Consider the following 23310-nt stretch of genomic DNA (forward strand, 5'->3'; position numbering starts at 1 on the left):
TTATATTATTCCCTTAAGAGATAATGCCCTTGGAGTCTAAGATTTGTTAGCAAGGTATACATGGTAGGGATTTTAAACATATGTACTGTTTTCTTCAATCATCTTTCAAAACAAATTTAGATTTTATTTTCTGTGTGGAAGGCCTTATTTCAGAGTTTGTAATGAGAATTTCTTTGGGGAATTCTAATACCCCTGCATCTGGTGAGAAGAAAGGAAGCAGAGAACTGTGTGTGTCACAGACACAGGGAGACATTAGAACAGGAGTATTGGGGCCCTAGTGGAGAGGCCCTCATTAGATCTCAGTTCTGTCTCCTTTTCACACCTCCTTCTCTCTCCTGGGACCTCTGTGGAGGAGACTTCTTGCCCTCCAGAGAATAGCAGAGATTCTTCTGTGGGACAGCCTTTGGCCCTGGGTTCACTTGAGGCCTCAGTAAAGTACATTTGACACGAAGAAATAATGTTGCACAATCTTTTTAATGCTTATAGATGCTATTCACCTGGGCAGTTTCCAATCTGTGAAATGACCAGATGATTTCTATGTTTCTTAAGGGTTAGAGTTCTCTGTCTCTGACTTTTGGATTTTTTTTTTATTTTATTGAGATCTTTGGTAAAAGTTAAATAAATTAAAAATCTACCTTTTTCCAATTGATCGGTCTTGCTGTTTGACACGACCCATAGTTTGTTCATTCTAGAGGATTACGTTGTGAAATCTGCAGGTCTAGGAAATGAAGCAGTCTGTTTCCAGGAGTGTTCATTTCAAACAGCAGCTGAATTACAACAGTCCAGATTAGAGTATGACAACAGAGATTTTCACTGTCCTGGGATGAAGGTTTCTAAACCCCACAGAGCATACAGAGGAGAAGAACATTTGGCTCGTGTTGGAATGGAAAACAGAAAATACAAGGAGATGACAAATCATTAGGTAAAATGATGGATGGTAGGGGGATGATAATAGGGACCAGATTCAAAAGTTATGAGGATCACAGATGCACCAGGGTGTGTCAGGAGCATGAAGGATCCACACTGAACACGAGGGGAATGAAGACAAGAGAGGAAATGACTACCAAACAGGGAACACCAATACTACGACACACTTTCAATACTTATAATCAGCCGGATGCTTTTCAAGGGTTTTACTAATTGTCACTCATTGAGTTTTCATAGCAGTCTTATGATATGTGTACAGTTATGATCAAAACTGAGGAACAGAGAAGTTAAGTAGTGAGCCTGAGATCATATAGCTAGTGAGGAGTAGAGCCAAGCCTGGGACCAGGCAATTCGAGGCTGAATCTGTGTTCTTAGCCATTACTTCATGTTCTTTCTCTGGCTTACATTGTGCCACCTGCTGTGCTAAATTCATACTTGGAGGGGAAAATTAGGTCCTATTTGAAGTTCCTGGGTGGAAAGCCTTTCTTCAGAATTTTTGGTCACAATTTCTTTGGGGCAATTCTAAGACTTCATTTCATTCTTATAATGATCCCATGAGGCAGACAAAGCCATCCCATGTATCATATAAAAGAAATGATTTCACGGAGGTCTGAGGGCTTGGCCACAATCACACTGTGGTCATCTCATTTCAGAGTCCAGGTGCTTAACCACCATGTGATGTTGAGTGTTAGAGGATTTTTATGGCAATAAGATGTATGGCAGAGAGGGGCCGTCTTACCAAGAAAGAAGCCTCATCTCCCCCATAAATGACTCTCAGCTATCCCAGTTTTACAAGAGGGTAATTCCGAGGGGAGACCCTCACCTGTCCTGAAGCAGAGATGGAAACCCTAAATATGGCTGCTACTGTTCCATACTGGGTGCTCAGCAGCTGAAGTTGCTATATACCAGAATGCCAGGGTTCATCCCAGACTATGGTCTTTGGACCTCTGGGGTTCTGGTAAGCACAGCATTTTAGGAAAACACTTTTTGGCTGGACATAGTTCTTTATTTTAGGCACATAATGAAAAGGTCAGTGGGGAGGTATTTGGTGGCTTTGAAAACCAGAGATAAATGTGTGCAGGCCCTTATATTGATATTTCAGAATCAAAGATTCTCACAGAAAAATCTGTGAAGTCAACACCTGATGCATCCTATGAATTCAAAGGTAGTCTCATCTGATGGCTTGGACTTCAACCTATCATTTGTAAAACTGGAGTAATAATCACTTGTCTTAAATGAACTCAATTAACCATGTCCAGCCAAAAAGTGTTTTCCTAAAATGCTATGCTTGTTGGAGCCCAGAGGTCCGAAGACAAATGTTTGGGCCTCACCCTAGAATCAGAAACTCTAGGGATGGGACCCATTAATTTGTGTTTTAACAACCCACTCGAGTGGTTCTGATGGGTGTGAAAATTTGAGGTCAACTAGTCTAGAGAGCAAAGATGTACCAGTAATCCTGTGTGGGGCCTTGGGCCAATTTGAAGTCCTCTCTCTGGTCTGGAGGTCAGTTTCTCTCTCAGTCAAATGACAGATAGCTTTGCTACCTCCAGCCATAATACTTGACTTCTGAAATGGCCTTCTTGTTTATCTTTGTGTTTATTTTCTGACTCTTTTCTATTAGAATTTATGCTTCATGAGGGGGGTTCACTTCTGACCCCCACACCTAGCACAAGTCCTACACATAGTTCATGCTCCCTGAATGTTGGTGAATAAGGGGAGCTTCAGTGATTTCCAGTATCACTTTCACTGATTTTTGTCTTGAACATTCTGTGTTTTGTCTTATACAATAATTGCTGGTTTATCTCAAATCTTTCAATCAGAAATCTCAACCAGTTATTTTCATTTTTTAAAAAGGAGAACAATTGATGAATTAAGGAAAGAATACTTAACGCACTCTCTGTGTGCCAGGCCCAAGGCACCTGCATATATGTCACACCTTATCCCATTTAATCCTCACAGAGACCCTGTGAAATTGCATCATTATAAAGAAATGCAACCCTAGTGAGATTACAGTACGTACTCAAAATCACATAACTATTAACTGACCAAACCTGGTTTTAATCCAGCTGTGTTCACTTCCAGACCAGCACTGTTTTAATTTCAAAGCTGTGCAAGATTCAGAAAAATCTTCTGAATTGTAAAGATGGATTACATTGTAAAAGAATAGTTTGCCCTTGAATATGTTTTGTTTTGGGTCACATAACATGTTGGAAAGAGAATAGGCATTGGAGTCAAAGAGACCTGAATTAAAATCCCAGTTCTTGCCACTTACAAGCTGTGTGTTCATAGGCAAATTACTGTACCTTTCTGGGCCTAGATTCCCCACGTGTCAATGGGAATAATTCTACCAGCCTGGCAGGAGGGTTGTGAGGATTTGAGATGATGCATGTAAAATACCTGGCAAGTGATAGTAGCAGTGGTGGTTATAATATTGTTACCTTTGGAGAATTGGTAATGCATGTGTGAATTATGCCATAATCTTTTTTTTTTTTTTTTGAGACAGTGTCTTGCTCTGTCACCCAGGATAGAGTGCAGTGGTGTCATCGTAGCTCACTGCATCATCCAACTCCTGGGCTCAAGGGATCCTTCTGCCTTAGCCTTCCGAGTAGCTGGGACTACAGGCGAGCACCATCATGCCCACCTAACTTTTCTATTTTTTTTGGAGACAAGGTCTTGCTCTTGCTCAGGCTGGTCTTGAACTCCTGATCTCAAGTGATCCTCCTGCCTCGGCCTTTCACAGTGCTAGGTTTATAGGCATGAGCCACGGTGACCGGCCAATGAGATAAATCTTAATTCAATGGATGGATTTTAGAGCTTACTGCTCTTCATTAGGAAAAACTTACATAATACGATTTGAAATCACAGCCATCTCTGGAGGTATTTTCATCACCGTCTGGATTGGCTCTGAGGTCAGACTGGTTGGGGTCCTTCATCATCCTTCTTACTCTCTGTGTGTCCTTGAGAAAATCAGTTCACTTCTCTGAGCCTTAAATTTCTTTATCAGAAAATGGGGATAATAGTGCCTATCTCATAAGATGGTTGCGAGCGTCGTGTGAAGTAACATGTATAAAATAGTGAATAGTGTGAAAATGATTATCATTCTTAAATAGGAATTTCCTCTCTATATCAAATATGCCCGTGGCCTCATTGCTGTTGTATCTAAGACATGTAGGTACACATTTAGACCTGTGGGCAGGCACCACGTGAGGTCCTAGATCAGGGGTGGGGAACCTTTTCATGTTGGAAGGGCACATTCATTGTGCTGTAATCAAATAAGGCCGCATTCAAGGAACTTCAATTAGATGTACTTAAAAATGTACATTATTTTGTAAGAACTCTAACTACTATGTACTTAATAATTTCAAAAAATGAAAGCTACTTGTTAATTTCAAAGTTAACTAACCTTTTAATGACTTTGTTATGTCTGCTTTTTGTTGCAAAGAATTTGAATATTTGGTTGTAGCATGGAGGTCCGCAGTTTCTACTGAACCTCTAGATGGGTGTCAGTTATTTGTGACCTTAAGAGTGTCTTGATTTGAGTGAAGTAGGAGAATGTAGCTTCGCAGCAATAAGTGGTTGAAAAGCAAGAAAGCACTTTTCGGACATGTTGCTGAAGGCGTGGGTATTCTGCATTTTTCCATATTTCAGTTGGATCTTTCTTAACATCAAACAATGACTTTAAAATGTCATCTACTGAGAGCCCAATCAATTTTATCTGTAGTTCTTTAGGTGCCTTGGTAATACCAACTAGGTGAGGCTGAAATGCTAATTTGAGTGTGATGTCATGATTCTCAAAGTCAGTGAACCTTTCATTGTATTCTCTAATTAATAAGTCTATAACAGCTGCGTATTCTTTAAATGATTCGCATATATCATCCTGCTCATCAATGACCTTTGCTACCTGGGGAAAATGTTCATCCAAAATTTCCTTTTGAAGAAGTGTTTTGAAAAAACATAGGTTTTTTTCAAAATGCTTGCTTTTTTTGCCACATATCATATAGACTTAGTTTTTGCCTTGCAGAGAAATATTCAAGTTGTTTTGATTTGACATAATATCACACAGAAATGCTGCATTCCTACAGAAATCTTCTTTCAATAATTCACATTGCTGATTCTGTTCTTCATAAAATTTAACTGTCTGTTCTCGCAGAGGTAAAATTTTGGCTAATTCCTGTCCCTGCGACAGCCAACACACTTTGGAATGATAAGGAAAAAACACACTGAATACCTCATGGTTCAACTTTAGCATGTTATGTGTTGCATTTGCAGGAATATAGTTAACAATACTTATAACTTGTTGCAAAGTGTCACATAAAATAGTAGCTTTAGCACAGAGATTTTGCTGACGCAAGATATAATGAAAAGAAATAAGAGCATGTGGATCTGTTAATACATTTTTTTAATCTGTGCAATAAATCCTTCATGTTTTCCTGTCATGGAAGGTGCACCATCTATACACACACTCACTAAATTTACCAAATTCAGTCCAACTTCGTGACATTTATCTTGAAAGTTGTTGAAAATATCTATTCCCCGTGTTCTGTTGACAAGAGTGCTAAAAGTGAGTAACTCTTTGTAGCAAAGAAAATCTTCTGTTATGACCCAAATGAAGTATAAAACCTGCACTGAGTGAGTAGTATCAGTTGATTCATCCAAAGTGATTGAATCATGTGTATTTTTCTTTTGAAGAATTGCATGAAGTTTTTCTGTTAAGTTGAAGGCTAATTCACGCTGTCAATCATTATGGTTCTCCTTGAAAGAGGCAGTTGTTTGTACTTTGAAACATTACTGGTTTCTAAGCATGCTATTACACAACTTCCAGAATGCATTCTTTCACAATTTCTGCATCACTGAATGGCTTCCCTTTTTTTCCCGAGTATATAAGCTACTTCATAAGTTGCTTCAGTGGCATTATTTCTAGGTCTTAATTGTTGCTTGAAAGAATTGTCTTTGCTTTTGCTTTTCATCTTTAATTTCTGGAATACAACCTTTCATGCCTCTCCTTCTTATTAAAAGTATTTGTGATCGTTATGAGTGTTATAATGCTAATGAGCACTGAATTTCTTTAATGTTGATATTGCAGTATCACACAGCAAGCAAATCATCTTATCTTTAGCAGAAACAAGATAACATTGCAATTTCCAATCCTTATTAAGAAATCTGTTTTCTTCCTTCAGCATTCTCTTGGTCTTCTTTGACATGATGGGCTGTTAAGCAGACAGAATTAAAAAATACTGTCGAGCTGTGCAACTATTCACAAATTCCACTTCAAACAGAAACACAGTGCTCCATTGTCAAAAGCTGATAACAGACTGGTGTGCTCAACCCCCATAAACTCTCACCAACCAGCCTTGTGTGGTAGTGGTGCCAGTCAGATGCGGGAAGTTAGAACTAAATCATGAGCGTAGCAGCTGTCAATTTAGCCCTTATGGCTTACCAGTGTTCTAATTGTGCCGGTCAATCTGGAAGGATTATTTCCTCGAAACTTATTTTATTCTTTGGTATTATAAATACGTTCATTTTAAAAATAAAATAAAAACATGAAAGATGAACAAAAATGTATTAATAAAAATGAAAGGATTTGTTCTGTTAAAATTGGATTCAGTCAAAAGGCTGTACTTAAGGACCTAGAAGGCCACATGTGGCCTTAATGCTGCAGGTTCCCCACCCCTGTCCTAAATAGAAATAGGAATTGGCAACCGTGTACTGTACATTATGTAAAATTTCCTTTCTTATACAGAACCCTGCAATTTAGAAGACTTGCCTTCTGATGCACTGTGCAGAACCCAGGTGGAAGCTAAAGACCCTCTGAGCTACCAAAGAGATGTTAAACACACACACAACTCGCATCTTTTCTGCAGAGGAGAGCCCCTTAGCCTCTCTTCCAGTGGCCGGTAGTCTTACTTTACATACAGTTCTAAGAAGGTTTTATTTGATTTCTAAGCTCAGAGGTATAGAAGGAAGGAGACATGCCTGCAGTGTGGTAAATAAAAGGACCGATGGCCTGATTGCTGGGAAGAGGAAGATAAACTGTAAGAAGCGGCAACGAAATCTCAGTAGACTCAATAGTCGGAGCCGCTAGGCACACGGGCAGGGGATGCTCCCCTCTGAAGGCCCTGGAGGCCCCACCTTGCTGCTTTGCTGAAGATGTAGTGGCAGTCATGACAATTAGGAAGTCCAGAGGAAAAAAAAATAGGTGTGGGTTTCCAAGACAATAATTGACCATTTTATGAATAACTTTGAGTTATAAGAAAAGGTGAAATTGTTTTCTCTAATCCCAATGATTCTGTTTTTAAAATAATGCTTTGTATGGTATTTTCAGGCATATCATTCCATTTTAACTCTTGCTCTTAACAAGTGCTACCACCCTTCTGCAGATAGGAGCCTGGGTCTTAGAGGGATTAAAGGACCAACCCAAGGCCACATAGGAACTGAGGATTGAGGCAAGGCCTGAAGCCTGCTTTTTAGGTTTTGAATTTGGGGTGCACACCATGGCCCTGTTCTATCATGGAAGAGGGCAGGGAAGTTTACAGAGCATTTTAAAAAGCTTTGCAGACATAGCTCTTCAAGTGTCTGCTGTGCTGTTTAGCATGATGCCTACAACCTAATGAACCCCGGATTGAAGGGTTGGAGTAGTACTTTGAATATAGCATTGAGAGGACAGTTGTGGAGCAGGGCACATGGTCTGCGGGCTTGGCTAAGTCACTCTAAGATGCTCTTTCTCCTTCCTCTAGCTCCTTCGATTTTGCCTGAACCTGACTCTTCAGGGAGAGAAAGTTTACAGCTTAAGGCTCTTAGTTAAAAATAACTTTTCTTTTCTGTGAGAATCTCATACTAGCATGGGGAAAAATTCTTGTGGAATAGATACTTTTATAGAAATAATGAGACAATAGCCACTGGAGGATGCCCCATTAGAGGGTACCCCTTCCTGGTGATGCCAGGCTCATCAAATGATCTGGGGAGGCCTGTGGTGCAATGCATCTAACTGCATTCCTGGTGGGAGGCAGCCAGGACAGGTGCTGTCATTATCTCTTCCTCCTAGCCTCGGAGATGGCTATAACATGGTTTGATTTTCCTCTTTGTCAGTTGCATCAAAGAGGAAGATTTGGCAATTGATGTCCCCTTGTTGGAGGAAAGGGATTGAGATTGGTTTAATGGAGCGGTTATTTAGAAGAAATCAACCTCTATTCTTTTAAATTTGTGAAAGCTTATGATCATGCAGTTAGAGATATGTGGGAAGTTGACAGTGTGCGACTTTTGGATTAGGGTGACTTGAAAAATTTGAATTGAAATGACGAAGTTGGACCCTATGTTAGTTAACTGTTGCTGCGTAATTCCCACAAAGTTAGCCACTTAAAATGACACACATTTATCATTGCACAGTTTCTGTGGGTCAGGAGTCTGAGCACAGCCTAACTGGGTCCTTTGCTGTTAGAGTCAAGGTGTCAGCCAGGGCTGTGGTCACATCTGAAGGCTCCCCTGGGGAAGGAGCTGTTTCCAAGCTCACAGAGTTTTTGGCAGCATTCCATTTCTTGCACGCTGCTGGACTGAGGGCCTTAGCTCCTTGGGAGCAGTTGGCCAGAAGCCATCTTCAGTTTCTTGCCACATGGACCTCTTCATGGTGGCTTGCCTCGTCTCTGCAGCAAGGGAGGCAGTCCTCTGTGTGCTTGCTACTTCTGTAGCAGGGCAGTTGCTACAATCTTGTGTTGCCTAATAACAGAAGTGACATTTCATCACCTTTACCATGTTCTTTTGGTTAGAAGCTAGTCACTAGTCCAGTCCACACTCAAGGGGAGGGGTTTATATATGGATGTGAGTACTGGGAGCTGGGATCACTGGGGCCATCCTAGGGTCTGTTGGCCACAGACCCACATCTCAAATACCCACCCTCCCTCTTTTTTTGCATTCTTCAGAGCCTTGCTATGAAAGGCTTTGCATCTGTGGATACAGGAAGGATTGAAATTTAACTAGGAAACTGAAAGAAGAGGATGGAAAATTCTGATAGATTTGAGCTGGTTACTTATTTACCTTGATTAACTTATTAAGTGTCTTCAGAGTTTGACACATTTCATGTGTCAAATGCATGGGTCAAATGCATGACTTCCTTTCACTCTCACTATAAGCCTAAGAGGTAGTCATTATCTATTTCTTATGACAGATGAGGGAACCAAGATTCAGAAACATGCTTGAATCTTGTCCAAGCTCACAAGGGTTGAGAGCCCCTGGACTTTTAAGTGGTCAGAAGTTATTAAGAGGAAAGGCTTTGTTGGGTTGACTAACATGGTGGCACTTCCTCTTTGCTGGGATAGGATTAGCTGTGGCTGAGTTGCTGGGCTACGCTGACTGTCAGGATGCCAAGGATAGTCCACGAACAGATATGAAGGTCAAGCTAGGCTCTGGAGGGGACACTGGAAATTGGGATTCAGGAGGGGAAGCCCAAGAGGCCTAAGAGGCCCAAGTCCCTTGATAGTCTTTCCTCTCATAGGAGGCAGAATTAGGGAGAAAAAAGCTCCACCTTTCTTCATTATTCATTTATACCCCACCCCATGTTGAATTTGGACTTCATGAAACCAACTCAAGCCGTTGTACTCTGATGTCTGCCAACCACGAGGCCAGTTTTTTTCTCCTACCACCTTGTCTGTATAGCTGTGATGGAATTTTTTTTCCACTTTTCCCTTATGTTATAAAATGAGTAGAGAATGGAAATGTGACAATGCTGGCACTCATGGTGATACATTCCAGGCAAAGATAGAGCCTGTCAGATGTACAGAAAGTGTTGACTTTTTAGCCTCAATTGGTTCCTGGTCAGGCAACTTCAATTGTGAAAGGAAATAAAATGAAAGATGGTACACGAGGTGCTGGAAATATATCCTCAAACATCGTGTCTCCGAGGCTGTGTTTAGTGATGGAGAAAAATGGGGAAATCTTTAAAATTATGGATGGAGAATCAACACTAAAGAAAAATAAAAACCTTCAGTGATTCACATACAGAGGGAAATCAACACATCCACAGAGCTTTTGATGGGAAGGCGGTTTGTTCCGGACTCCTTAATCAAGAGGACAGTGTTCCACTCCCTATTGACACATTTTCCCAGGAAGTCGATGACACCGCCAGAATCTTCACTCAACTGCCAAAGTAATTTTTTAAAAAGATAAATCAGAGCATGTCCCTCCCCTGTTTCAAATCGCTCCACTTGCACTTAGAATAAATAAAGCCTCAAGCCCAAACTGTTGCTTCTGGCTCTTGATGATGTCTTTCATCCCTCTTCCGCCATTCACTTACTCGATTGAGTTTAGCCCAGGGGTCAGCAAACACATCCCGTGGGCCAAATCTGGCCTGTTTCTGTATGGTCTGTGGACTAAGAATGGTTTTGACATCTCTAAATGGTTGATAATGAATCAAAAGAAGAAGAGTATTTTGTAGTACATGATCATAGACTGTGAAGTTTGAGTTTCAACGTCCATAAGAAATGCTGTATTGGAACACAGCCCTGCCCAGTCATTTCCGTGTTATTTACAGTTGCTTTCATGCTGCAGTGGTGTGGTTGAATAGTTGCAAAGGAGGCTGTGTGCCCTGCAAAGACTAGAGTCACTACTATTTGGCTTTTTATAGAAGAGGTTTGTGGACTCCTGTTTTAGCCACATGGTCCTTCTTTTTCCTTCTCTCATAGTCAAAACCTGTGCCTACCTCAGGGCCTTTGCTCTTGCTTGGGATGCTCATTTCTTCAACTCAGCTCAAATCTCTCCTTCACTTTCTATCTACATTAGCTTGAGTATGTTGATAGGTTAACTGCATCAACTGTCTCAAAGTATTTACTTATTTCTTTATTTATGAGTTTGTTTCTCTCACTTGAATATACGAAAGCACTTGGAAGGAGCGGTTCTGTCTTGCTTACTACCGAGAAAGTGCTTGGCACACACTGGGTGCTCCATACATGCTGGCAGACTGCATGAAAGAATGAAATCAATGCAGAATCTCCAGCTTGATCCTATACTATATCTGTGCCGGTACATCCTTGTCCCTGACAGCAAACTCATTTTCTTTTTTGTATGAAATGTCATATGCAGTAAGCTGAGATAATTGGAATTTAAGGTGAGACATTCCAAAATTAAGCTTATTGTTTATAATTTAATTTATTTTTCAATACCTTAAATTGCCCCAAATAATCACGAGTACATTGCATGATACTCAAGGGGTAAGGAAATGAAACATTTATAAGAAAAAATAAAGATTTCATAATCTTTTAAACTCCTTTCCCCACAAACATCCTTCTCTACTCCACCCTTATACCATGTGAGGATCTGTATAGTCCATATTTCAAATGTTCAATTTGTAAGTCATTTTTAGGAACACATTTCCTAAAAGAGAGGTTGAGGAATGGATGTGTTTGTATTTCCCTCTTCTCTTCTCCCTTTTTCCACACACACTAGGACACACTCATAAGATAGATGTGCTGTTGGTGGACACGTTGTTGGGTGGCTTTTCCACTGAAGGAACCAGTTCAGGTCAGAGCCACAGAACTACCCACTTAAAGTGGAAGAACCAGCCATATCTTCACGCATTCAGCCTGTTCTTCACCTCAAGATTGCACAACATGGACCATGAGAACACTTTGACACTATTAATGCCTGGGATCAAGGGCAAATGTCACTGACCTCAAAGCAAGATTTGTGTCATAGAGTTGAGTGTCAAAAAACAAGCACCCTGTCCATTTCATTGTTGACCACAGATGTTTATTTTGGAGATTCTAAAACTGCGAAGGGGATGCTGACTGTTTCATGGCAGATCTTTGTAAGGATTGCTGCCGTTTCTGGCAGGGCATCCTTGTGAATGTCGCTGTTCTCTCCCTAGCCAGTTTGGCTCCACCAGTGCTTGACGAGTTCCCTCTCTGAGTTAGCCACTGTGGCTACATTGGCAGGGCAGCCCCAAAGCACCATTCCTGTCCTCAGGAAGTTCACTGACTGGTTTAGGGAAACAGATGGGCATGTTGGCCATCACGATACAGAGATGGTAGATGTAAGACACTGCTGCAAGGGGGAAGCCTTGGGGGACAGCTCACTTGGCTGGAGCCAGGAATGCTTTCTGGCAGGCTATGATGCTATGGAGTAGTGCATTCAGGGAGGGAACAGGGGGGTTGCCTGAGCTGAGCCACTGTCCAGCTGGTCATCATGAAAAGCCAAATCCTTTGGTGCAGTTGGAGCCATGGGAGGCCAGACATGTGTGGAGAGGAGAGGGGAGCAAGGCAGCCCCAGACTGGACTCCTTGCTGCCTCCAGAGTGATGGACCACGGAGACCTTCTATCCTCTGTCTGCAGAGAGGCAATGTTATGTTTGCCAGGGATCACTGAGATTGTTTTGTGGCATGGCTAGTTGTGTGTTTTAGTGACCCAGGGTGGGACAGCATAGAATAGTTTTTGCTTTGGCAGAAAGCTGTTACTATTCTAAGTCTCTTGCTTGTGTGTTTGTTAACAGAACAAGGACTTTAGAGTCAGACTCTGGTTCAGCCACTAAAAGATTTCTGACCCTGGGAAGTCACTTAGCCTATCTCTGCCTCAGTTTCTTCATCTGTCAAAGGGGCATAAATGTAAGATCCACCTTGTAAGGTTGTTCTGAGCATTAAGTGAATTATTTCATATAGAAAGCACACAGTAAGCACACAGTCAATGCTAGCTGTTTCTACTATTGTTATTACTTAAGCTATTGCTCTCTCATCCCGACAAATGATATTTGTGAAAAGTTTAACTCTTGCTATCAAGTGTCAGTTGTGGAATAAAAGTGAGTAAGAGGTAGCAGTTTCAGTGTGTGTTTTTGTTTCGTTTTGCTTTATTGAACAACACCCCAAAATGTGCACCACGCTTGTTTAATTACATCTCCCTGCTTCCTGCCCGCCAGTTTCGAAAACAGGATTCACCATATTAGCATGGTAATGTTGCAATAATCATCTACCGAGTCTGTGTAAATAAGGAACATCTGTGCAATATTTATGACCCATAAAACACTGTTATACTCTAAAATGTTGTTCTAATCCCAAGTAGGTCATTGTGATGGAGCCATGAGCTGAGGGCCCTCCTGGGCCCTCTGTTCTGCTCGCTGAAGTCTGTGCCAGCCAGCCCAGATGGGAATGGGTAGTGCCACATGGCAGTTGGCGAAAGTTAGGCTCCTGAGGGTTTTTTTTGCCCATCAGAGCAAAAAATGAGTTGCTTTTTTGCAGGAAAAATGGGGAAAAGGTGCCTTTATATCAAGAACAGCCAGCATTCTGTTGTAGGCAGAGGCCTAGATGCTTTCTGGATTGTGCAGGGGAAGTTTTGAAGCTCAGCGTGGTTTCCTGACACTTGGAACTTTTCTTTTGTACATGTTACCCGTTTTGTTTGGGTGTCCAGGAAATGCTGAGTTGCAGCCCAATCTTAGTAATTATATAAGATGTCACAGTGGGTGATTTCTGTAATACCTGTCTTTCCCTTTAGTCTTAATTTTCTTTAGTTTATCCTGATTTCCTAACTTACATCCTCATTGGATTGTATGTGTTTTTATAAATTAACTTATAAGTTCTTTAATGAACATGTTAAGGTACCATGAAGCTCTTTCTTCTTCACGTCATTTGATGTGTTCTTAAAGTCTGCAAACTCATTTACATGTTTGTCTAAGAAAGATATGAGCAGAAAAATATGTGCCCAAATCAAGTTCTATGTCCTGTGAACAGTGTACACTTCACTGAGCAAAATTTTTCTACAAAGGATCAGATTATTAATTATAGATAATACATAAACACAGGTATGGCTATATTTTAGTAAAATCTTATTTACAAAAACAGGCAGCTGGCCCTTGGGTTATGATTTTCTGATCCCTGCATTAGTATAGCACACACATAGAAAATTCACTAGTCACTAAGTGTCCACCTTGGTGAATTGTCATCACCAGGTGACACTCTCGTGAGACCACCACTGAGGCCAGGAAGTAGAAGAGGACCAATATCCTAAAATCCCCTATACCCCTTCGCAGGTGTTACCCCTCCTTTTACCCTAAAGGTAAAAACTATTCTGGCTTCTAAACATAGTAAGTACATTTTGCATTACATTAAATCCTGCATATGAAAACACTGTATATATTTTTAAAAAATATTCTCATGAGGTAGACTTCATGGGTGTGGGCTTCCCTGGTGACTGGCTTTATCACCATGATCAAATTATTGATAAGCCTTTTTTGAACTTCACTTCTTCTACCAGTAAAATGGGGATGCTAATGCTGTTCCAAGGCTGTTAAGAAAACTCAGTGAGATGCCATATGTGAGATTCTTAGCCCAGTCCTGTGTAAAGAAACCACCTAACTTTACTTTTTCTTACTGCCTTATCCGTGCCAGGGAGACCTCTTTGCATGCAGCAAGATGCCACTTGTTGGGACTATTGCTAACTTTAAAAAGAGAGTAGTTATTAATCAGCCGGACTTATTTGTGTGTCGGTAACCAAGCCCGGTCAGTCTCGGCATGGTCAACTTCTTTCAGATTTATTCTGGCTGTTGGATGCGTCCGCGAGGCCTTGGTTGGTGCTTGGTTTTCCCAGGACACCAAACAAATGGCCGTTGTGGGGGTTTCCTGGCATGGAGACCTCCCTGCTCGTTTGTATTCCGGTGGCTTCTTCCTCACACATAAGCACTTGTCTCCCGGGCCCAAGTCTATTTTGCTGCATGGACTCATGGGTTGCACCAGGCAGGCCTGCTTCCTGCGGGGGCCTTTGGAGATTTTTTTTTTTTTTTTTGCAGGGGGAGGATAGGAGGGATTGGCTCTTTTCTGGATCAACTTAGCAGCGTCTCTCTCAGCAGCCCAGCAACATACACGTGACAGTGCTGGGTGTAATCAGGTTATGAAGGACTCTGTCTTGATGAAAATCCTCGGAGATACGAGGCTTTGACTTGATGGGGGCGATAAATGGCAGCAACAGAAGTGAAACATACCTTGGGGACACGAACCGCCATCCCGGCTCTTGAAGCACCTCTGCTTCCGCCATCCAGAAAGGAATATTTAGAGAGATCATTATCAATGTCGGAGAGTATGTTATAGGGAAGGACTTCTCTGCAGCCAGAGAACAATGCCATAAAACAGGAAATGCCCTTCTGAAAGGCATTTTCTGCATGACCTGGGAGGAAGTCAGCTTTTTCCCTTTATATGGGCAGGATGTCATGAGAAGAGAAAGGCAGAAAGGAAACTGAAATCCTCTGTGGCAGGCATCATGCCAGGTGCTTTGACAAACATTATTTTGTGAAATCCTCACGCCAACTCTGAGAGGGAGACAATATTCCTGCCATTTTACCGATGGGAAACTGAGGCTCCAAGAAGTTGGGTGAATTGCTCCAGTGTTAGGCATCGGAGCCACATTAATGATGATGCTGTAGCAGATGCCAGTGGGTACCCGCCCACATCCTTGGGGCCTCAGCCCTGCGGTATGCTCCAGCCAACTTCAGCTGCATCTCTTTCTGCAAAGCTGGAAAGTAGTGAACACTTCCGCACCCCTTCCCCACAAGCAGCTCCCACCCAATGACAGCAGGAATTGGTGTATAAGGACTTCAGCTCCCTCACCGCTCAGGCGGGATGACTCTGTGGTGTATAGTCTATGCTGCATTCCAGAGTTCCCTGGTGGAATAAGCTCCCGCTGCCCACCTTGCTAACTGACTTGAGAACATACTCTCCATTGGCTTCTTTCCTTCCATTTCTCACCTCCCTTCTTCTTAGTGATGTTTCCTGGCATCCTTTCCAAATAAATTATTAGCTCTCTAATTCTTGTCTTAAGAACTGCCTCTGGGAGAACTCACACTCAGTCAAATGCTAATAATAATACCAATAATGACACAGTCATTTTTTTCTGATTTTTACTAGGTATTTACTGTGTTCCAGGCTCTGTGCTAGGCTGTTTAGGTGGATTTTTGTCACTTATTGCTCACTATAAACCTATGAGACAGATATTATTATCATCTTACATGTGAGGGAACTGAGCTCAGAGAGGTTAAGTCACTTGCCTAAGATCACACAGCCAGAGAGTAACCCTGTTGGCAGAACCAACATTCTTCTAGGTTTTCTGACTCCATGTTCAGTGCGCTCCCCAACCAGCTGCCTGTTTTTTCACAAGTTGTCCTTGGTAAGTACTTGGATTGTCATGGGTGGAATTGTTTCAGGAGGTGCTTACACCCCATGGGGGTCTGGCTATGTGGTCTGAGGTATTAGGAGATGAAATGGCAGGAAGCTACCCTATAATTTGTCCTGCTTTGGATTGGACTGAAGGCCAGATGTTCTTTGTTGTCAGCATGGCTTTAAATACCTTCTCCATACTAGTGGGGTTTGTATCTCCAGCACGGAGCTCCCTCCAGCGCCTCCAATATCTCACTGTGTGGCATTTCCACTCTTATATCTAGCAAACATCTCACGTTCAACTTGTCTGAAACTGAACTCCTAATTTTCCAACCTTCTCCACTCCCCTCATTCCCCAGGTCAGTTGACGGCAACGCCACCCTTGCATTTCAGGCCAAATCACTCCAGGCTTTCTTGATTCCTCTCCTTGTCTCACACCTATTGGCAGATGTAACATGCTGTCTTCAAGGTACATCCAGGGTCTACCCACTCTCCCACCTCCCCTGCTACCACCTGGCTAAGCTATCCTCTTATCCCCTGGGATTACCACAAGAACTTCCTTTGGTTTTCCCTCTCCTGCCTGTGTCCTGCTAGAATCTACTGTCAAGGTGGCAGCCAGAGCGGCCCCTTTAAAATCAGATTGGATCATGTCCCTCCTCTGCTCGGAGCCCTCTCAAGTCCCTCCGTTCAGTAAAATCACAGTCCTTCCTTGTAAGGGCCCACGGGCCTTATGATCCTGGGTCCTCATCGCCCACCCAGCTCTTGCCGCCTGGCCCACTTGCCTTTCCTTGAATGTGGCAGGCACACTGCTGCCTTGGGGTCTTCGCTCTACTTGTTCTTCCCCCAGATACCTGTTTAGCTCCTCCCTCACCTCCTTGGAGTCATCAAGCATACTTCTCAGTAAGATGACCAAATAACTTATCCAAACCAGGATATTTTTGAGAGGGAAAGGTGGCACCACAAGAAACGACTAGACATTAATTGAGCTGCAGCTGGAAAAGCCCCCCTTCCTTCTACTTCACTGAGTACTGCGAAGTGTACACTCCCTTCCACCTACAGTCTGGCCATAGGAGGGTTCCGGGAAGGGGGGGCAGTCAGTTAAAGCTCCACCCATACAATGTACTTCATATATTTCTTGTTGGTTGTCTGTTTGCACCCCCTGTCCCCAGTAAGATGTAAACCCAAGAGGGCAAGGATTTGTGTCTGTTTTATTGTCGTGTCCCAATGGCTTAGAACAGTGCCTTGTATACAGTAGGCATTCAATAAGTAGGTGTTGAATGCACGAATGAAGGGGCAGAAGATTTCTGCTAAGTGATTCATCCCACCTGGCCCACCTACTCTGCCTGAATCCTGACCAAGGAGCTGATCAGTGTGGGTATAACGCTCCTCAAACCTCAAATGGTTCAACAAAGAGACCCTGTTGCAAGCCTGGCAGGGAAGCCCTGTCTCTTGATCATCCTGGATACTCTCGTCTAGTTGTAGCAACTTTTTCCAGTGACTGATCAGGGACAAGAAAGGAACTGAAAAGAACCTGGCACTCCTGGTGTGTAAAGAGCATGTAGGATTTAATCCTTCCTTCCCCATCCAAGTTGACATTGGGTTGGAGCCAACCATTCACTCTCTTTCTCCATTGTAAACCATGGCAGGACATTTTAAGATGGCTGAGTGGGGTCTCAGGATACATTGTGGAACCATGAGACAGCACAGCTTTGGGAGGAGACTGTTCTAGTTCAGCTTTGTATAGCAAGATGCTAGTTTGTCATCCCATGAGTCTCTCTCTTTCCGTCCTTCCCTTCCATCCAGCCATCTGTCCATCTGTCCATCTCTCCACCCATCTGTCACTGGAGCTCTTTGAGCTCAGAGCCTGGGATTCTAGTCCTCCTTTGCCATTAACTTCCTGGGAAACGACAGGAACTCATCTCCCTTATTTGGGTCTCAATTTCTTTTGTAAGATGATCAGATGACCCATCTGTGAAATGGATGTTGCTGCAGACCCTCTGATACTGCAGCTCCTAATTCTGAGGGTCTGTTATTTGCAAGGCTTCAGGCTTAATGCAAGAGGAGCTTGTTCACTTGCTCCGTGGTTCCTGTCCCTAGTGCTGATCAGAATGTAAGAACTTTCATTTTCCCAACACCAGGAGCAAATAGAGGAAGCCCCAGGATGGGGTCCCTCCCAGCACTCTCTGTGCCTTTCTAAGCCTTGGGGAAGTTCAGTGTTGCCTGGAGGTGGTGTGGGTAGTGTGTAAAGATGCTCAGATAAAACAATGAACAGAGTTGAAAGTGTTCCTCAGGAGGAATACCGAGAACAGGGATTGTTTTTGTAAAGAGAGGAGCCTAGTGAGGGGCTTGCTCTCTTCATGTACGTGGAAGTCTTGTGCTGAGGGCTCAGGCTGCTAGTTTCTTAAGAGTGAGAAATCAATTTACATTGAAAACACTTATTTTAATGTTTTCTTTTTTTTTAAATCAGCATAAAATTGTGTGCATTTATTGTGTATAATATAATGTTTTGAAATTTGTATACATTGTGGAATATTTAAATCTAGGCTAATTAACAAACGTATCATCTCACATGGTTATCACTTTTGTGGTGAGAACACAACATCCACTCGCTTTGCATTTTTCAATATACTACAATATATTCTCATTAACTATAGTCACCATGCTGTACAGTAGGTCTCTTGAAGTTATTTCTCCTATGTAACTGTAACTATAAATCTTTTGACAACATCTCGCCATCCCCCTTCCCCCTAGCCATCCAGCCTCTGGTAACCACCATTCTATTCTCTACTTCTGTGAGACCAACTGGTTTAGATTCCACATATGAGTGGGAACATTTGGTATTTGTCTTTCTGAGCCTGATATATTTTACTTGACATAATGTCCTCCAGGTTTATCCATGTTGTCACAAGTGACACAGAATTTTGTTCTTTTTATGGTTTAATGGTATTCCATTGTGTGTATATACCACATCTTCTCTATCCATTCATCCACTGATGGACACTTATGTTGATTTCATATCTTGGCTAACATAGAAGTGCAGCTATCTCTCGAACATATTGATTTCATTTCGTTTGGATATTAGGAACCCAGTAGTGGGGTTGCTAGATGATACAGTAGTGCTGTTTTTAATCTTTTGAGGAACCTCCATACTGTTTTACATAATCTCTGTACTAATTTACATTTCCACCAGCAGTGTGTAGGGTTTTCTCCTCTCCACATCCTTTTCAACACTTTTTATCTTTTATCTTTTTGATGCTAGCCATTCTAACAGGAGTGAGGTGATGTTGTTGTTTTGATTTGCATTTCCCTGATGATTAATGATGTTGAACATTTTTTTTTCCATATACCTGCTAGCCATTTGTATGTCTTCTTTTGAGAAATGTCTGTTCATCTCATTTGCTCATTTTTTAATCAGGTTATTTGTTTCCTTGCTATTGAGTTGTTTAAGTTCCTTATATATTTTGGATATTAACCCCTTATCAGATACATAGTTTTCAAATATTTTCTCCCATTCTGTAGGTTGTCTCTTCACTCTGTTGATTGTTTCCTTTGTTGTGTAGAAGCTTTTTAGTTTGATGCAGTCTCATTTGTCTACTTTTGTTTTTGTTGCCTGCGCTTTTGAGGTCATATTCAAAAAATCATTGCCCACACTAATGTCATGAAACTTCTCCCCTATGTTTTCATCTAGTAGTTTCATACTACTCAAAGTGATCTACAGATTCAATGCAATCCCTATCAAAATACCAATGATGGCCAGGCACAGTGGCTCATGCCTATAATCCTAGTGCTCTGGGAGGCCGAGGCAGGAGGATCGCTTCAGCTCAGGAGTTCGAGACTAGCCTGAACAAGAGCAAGACCCTGTCTCTACCAAAAATAGAAAAAATTAGCTGGGCGTCATGGCATGTGCCTGTAGTACCAACTACTCGGGAGGCTGAGACAGGAGGATTGTTTGAGCCCGGGAGTTTGAGGTTGCTGTGAGCTCTGATGACGCCACTGCACTCTACCCAGGGTGATAGAGCGAGACCCTGTGTAAAAAAACCCCAGCCCCCCCAAAAAACCAATGATATTCTTCAAAGAAATAGAAAAAATAATTCTAAAATTTGTATGGATCTACAAAAGACCCTGAATAGCCAAAGCAATCTTCAACAAAAAGAATAAAACTGGAGGCATTACCATCACATGACTTCAATTACCAAAACAGCATCATACTGGCATAAAAACAGCCACATAGACCAATGGAACAAAGCAGAGAATTCAGAAATAAATCCATTATTTATAGCCAACTGATTTTTGACAGAGATGCCAAGACCATACAATGGGGAAAGAACAATCTCTTTAATAAATGGTGTTGGGAAAATGAGATAGCCACGTGCCACATGCAAAAGAATGAAATTAGATTCTTATCTCTCACCATATACAAAAATAAACTCAAAAGAGATTAAAGACTTAAATGTAAGACCCAAAGTATGAAACTACTAGAAGAAAACAATTTGTATTTTTAATGGGAGTTAAGCAGTTATGAGGAATACCTATCTGTAAAAGAATACCTATCCTATTAATGGCTTTAACGGTTGGTGGTTCCGTTCCCCAAAGACCTGAGCATGTCGAAGTGGGGTATTTTCTCACCTGAAAAGAAGTTGGAGCAGTTCTTTTTCTTGGAGATGAGACAGAGCCATCTCCATAAGTTTTTCTACAAGTCAACTGTTTCTGAAAGGCTGGTTTTTCTCACTCCGCTTTCCAGGCTATGAACCTCACGTGCTTGGTTTAATCTATTCATTCCTTTGTCCTCTCTGTGCTGGGCTTGTTGCTGGCATCTCTAGAAATTCAACCCCATTGCCATTACATAGAATGATAGATCTAATATGTTTATGCAATGCCCCAAACAAAATAGAGCCAAATACCCAAATAGAGGCACTGTGGCATGTGACTTTTATTGAAGCTTTCATGAACACCACATTGTTTGAATTTGGCTTCCATTTGTTTGAGGACATAGGATGGGAACATATCTACATCCAGAGAGTCGCCTCTCTCTTTGGATGTAATATTGTGTAAGATGGGTCCTGGAATTATTTTTACATTGTGTTTGTATCCTGAGGGCAGGGAACTAACCTTTATACAGACACACCCACGCATACATACTTCTTTATTTGAAAAAAAAAGGTACAACAAAAAATAAAGCTCATCCATAATTCCTTCACCATATTTGTCTGAATTATATAAAATAAGAAACGAAAGTTCCTATCTCCTTAGCCCACTGGCTTTTCCACTAACCCATGCAAGGCTAATTATTATTTGCTCTTCTGTGTATATCCTTTCTGACTTTTTCCTGTGGCTTTATTAACATACCTGTATACAAACACAGATTCATACTTTTTAAACAAAATTTCACTCATACTATACATATCCATCACCAATATGTATCTCAAGATGCTCAGCTTCATGGAGAGGGATGGTTAAAGGGGCGATTCTACATGTGTGTCTTCAACATGCCTTTGCATGTGCACTCACGTTTGTCATTAGATAAATGTCCCTTAGTCCCTTAGTCTTAGGACAATGAAGGTATTTGGATTTAAACAATTGTGAGCCTTCCTCTAAATTTTCTTGGTCACTACACACAGTGTAGGAAGAAAATAGGGAGTAGTAAAACCTGGTTGAAGGATAAAAATGGCGAACAAGTGAGTAAAAAAATCAAGGAAATGTTTAAGTAATACACTCTCGATTTCAGGTTTTGGAATTGAATGCCAAGTGTAGAATGTTAAATGGGGCATTTTCAGAGCTTGGGAGAAGTGTGATATATAGTATGTAATTAAGAGGCTGAGGAGAGTGCCATTTTTAATATCCCCTACTTGTCACTTGTGCAGATTTGATTTCAAATATGATTTTTGAGGTTACAAGGGTAATTAATTATATGGTCTCTTCCAGGAAATATCATTCACCTGAGTGTCATCTTCTATGTTGATGGACCTAGAGAAGGAATGTGACAAAGGAAATATAAGATGCTATGAGCTTATTCACTTAAAAATGCTTATTAGGTACCTGCTATGGGCTGAGGACCTTGTCACTCAGATTGGGGAATATGGTGGGGATGGCAAGGCATGGGGAACCTCACCTGGTCTATCAGGGGACAGAGAAGGAAAAAGTTGGCTGAGCTATACTGGGATAGATCTGGGGTCCAGATGCCCAGATCAGGATAAGATGCCTAACTCAGCTCCCTCACTTGCATAGAATTAATTCATATATTTTTATTTTTAAAGATTTTATTTGCATAAAATTTAAATATTTGAATATTCTTCTGAGTACTCTTTTAGTTCTATTCCATAGGTACTGATATGTAAAGATTTTTTACATTTCGTTTTCTAGAAATTCTGAAAATTCACTCATTTATTCTTGGAACTGGGGATTAAGAGTTAATTTTTTAAAAATCTCAATCTCTTGTTTTCTGATTTTGTTATTAGTTTCTAGTTTTGTCATATTGTGATCAAAGAATATTGTCCATTCATTTCTATGTGTTAGAATCTAGTGTAGTTTCCTTTGTGACTTAAATTATGTTGGTGTTCCTGTGTATTCCAAAGGCATTTCTGTGTATGGCGCTCAATATATTATACATCAATCAGATCTACTGCATATTTATCTTATTTAGATCATCTACATCCTGATTTAATATTTTTATCTACTTGATCAGTCATAGATTGGAAGAGAGGAATTAAAATCTCCCTACTGCCAATCTTGGTATTTTTTTAGATTATTTCTCCTCACAAGACCTATTAATATAGTTACTATTTTTGACTGTTGTTTCTATGTCTCCTGTTGCATAGCTATTCATAACTATTTATAGTCATTACAAGTTGCAACCATTACCCTATAAAAGGCACCCTTCTTTGTATTGTTTAATGCCGTATGTTCTGAGTTTAACCTTGTCTGATATTTAGATCAGGCCCTCTGCTTTTTTCCTGTTTTTCTTGCATTTTCTTGTTGTCTTTGCCCATTCTCTTATTTCCAACTTTTCTGAATCACTTTGTGTTCTGTGTATCTCTTATATATAACTGGGCGTTTAGATTTGCTTTGTAATCTAATCTGAAATATATTTATAATAGGTAAGTTAAGCCTATTTACATTTATTAATATGCCAGTTATATTAGGGCATAAATTCAGTTCTGACATTCAGGAAGATTTGTATTTTTGTTCTCATGGTAATCTTTATAATTATAACTTTATATAATATTGCTAGTGCTCTATTTTTCTAGACAGTATTGACTAGTGCTTTTGTA

Source organism: Propithecus coquereli, unplaced genomic scaffold (assembly GCF_000956105.1).
Source record: "Propithecus coquereli isolate 6110/MARCELLA unplaced genomic scaffold, Pcoq_1.0 Scaffold35, whole genome shotgun sequence".
In the NCBI taxonomy this organism is placed as follows: Eukaryota; Metazoa; Chordata; class Mammalia; order Primates; family Indriidae; genus Propithecus; species Propithecus coquereli.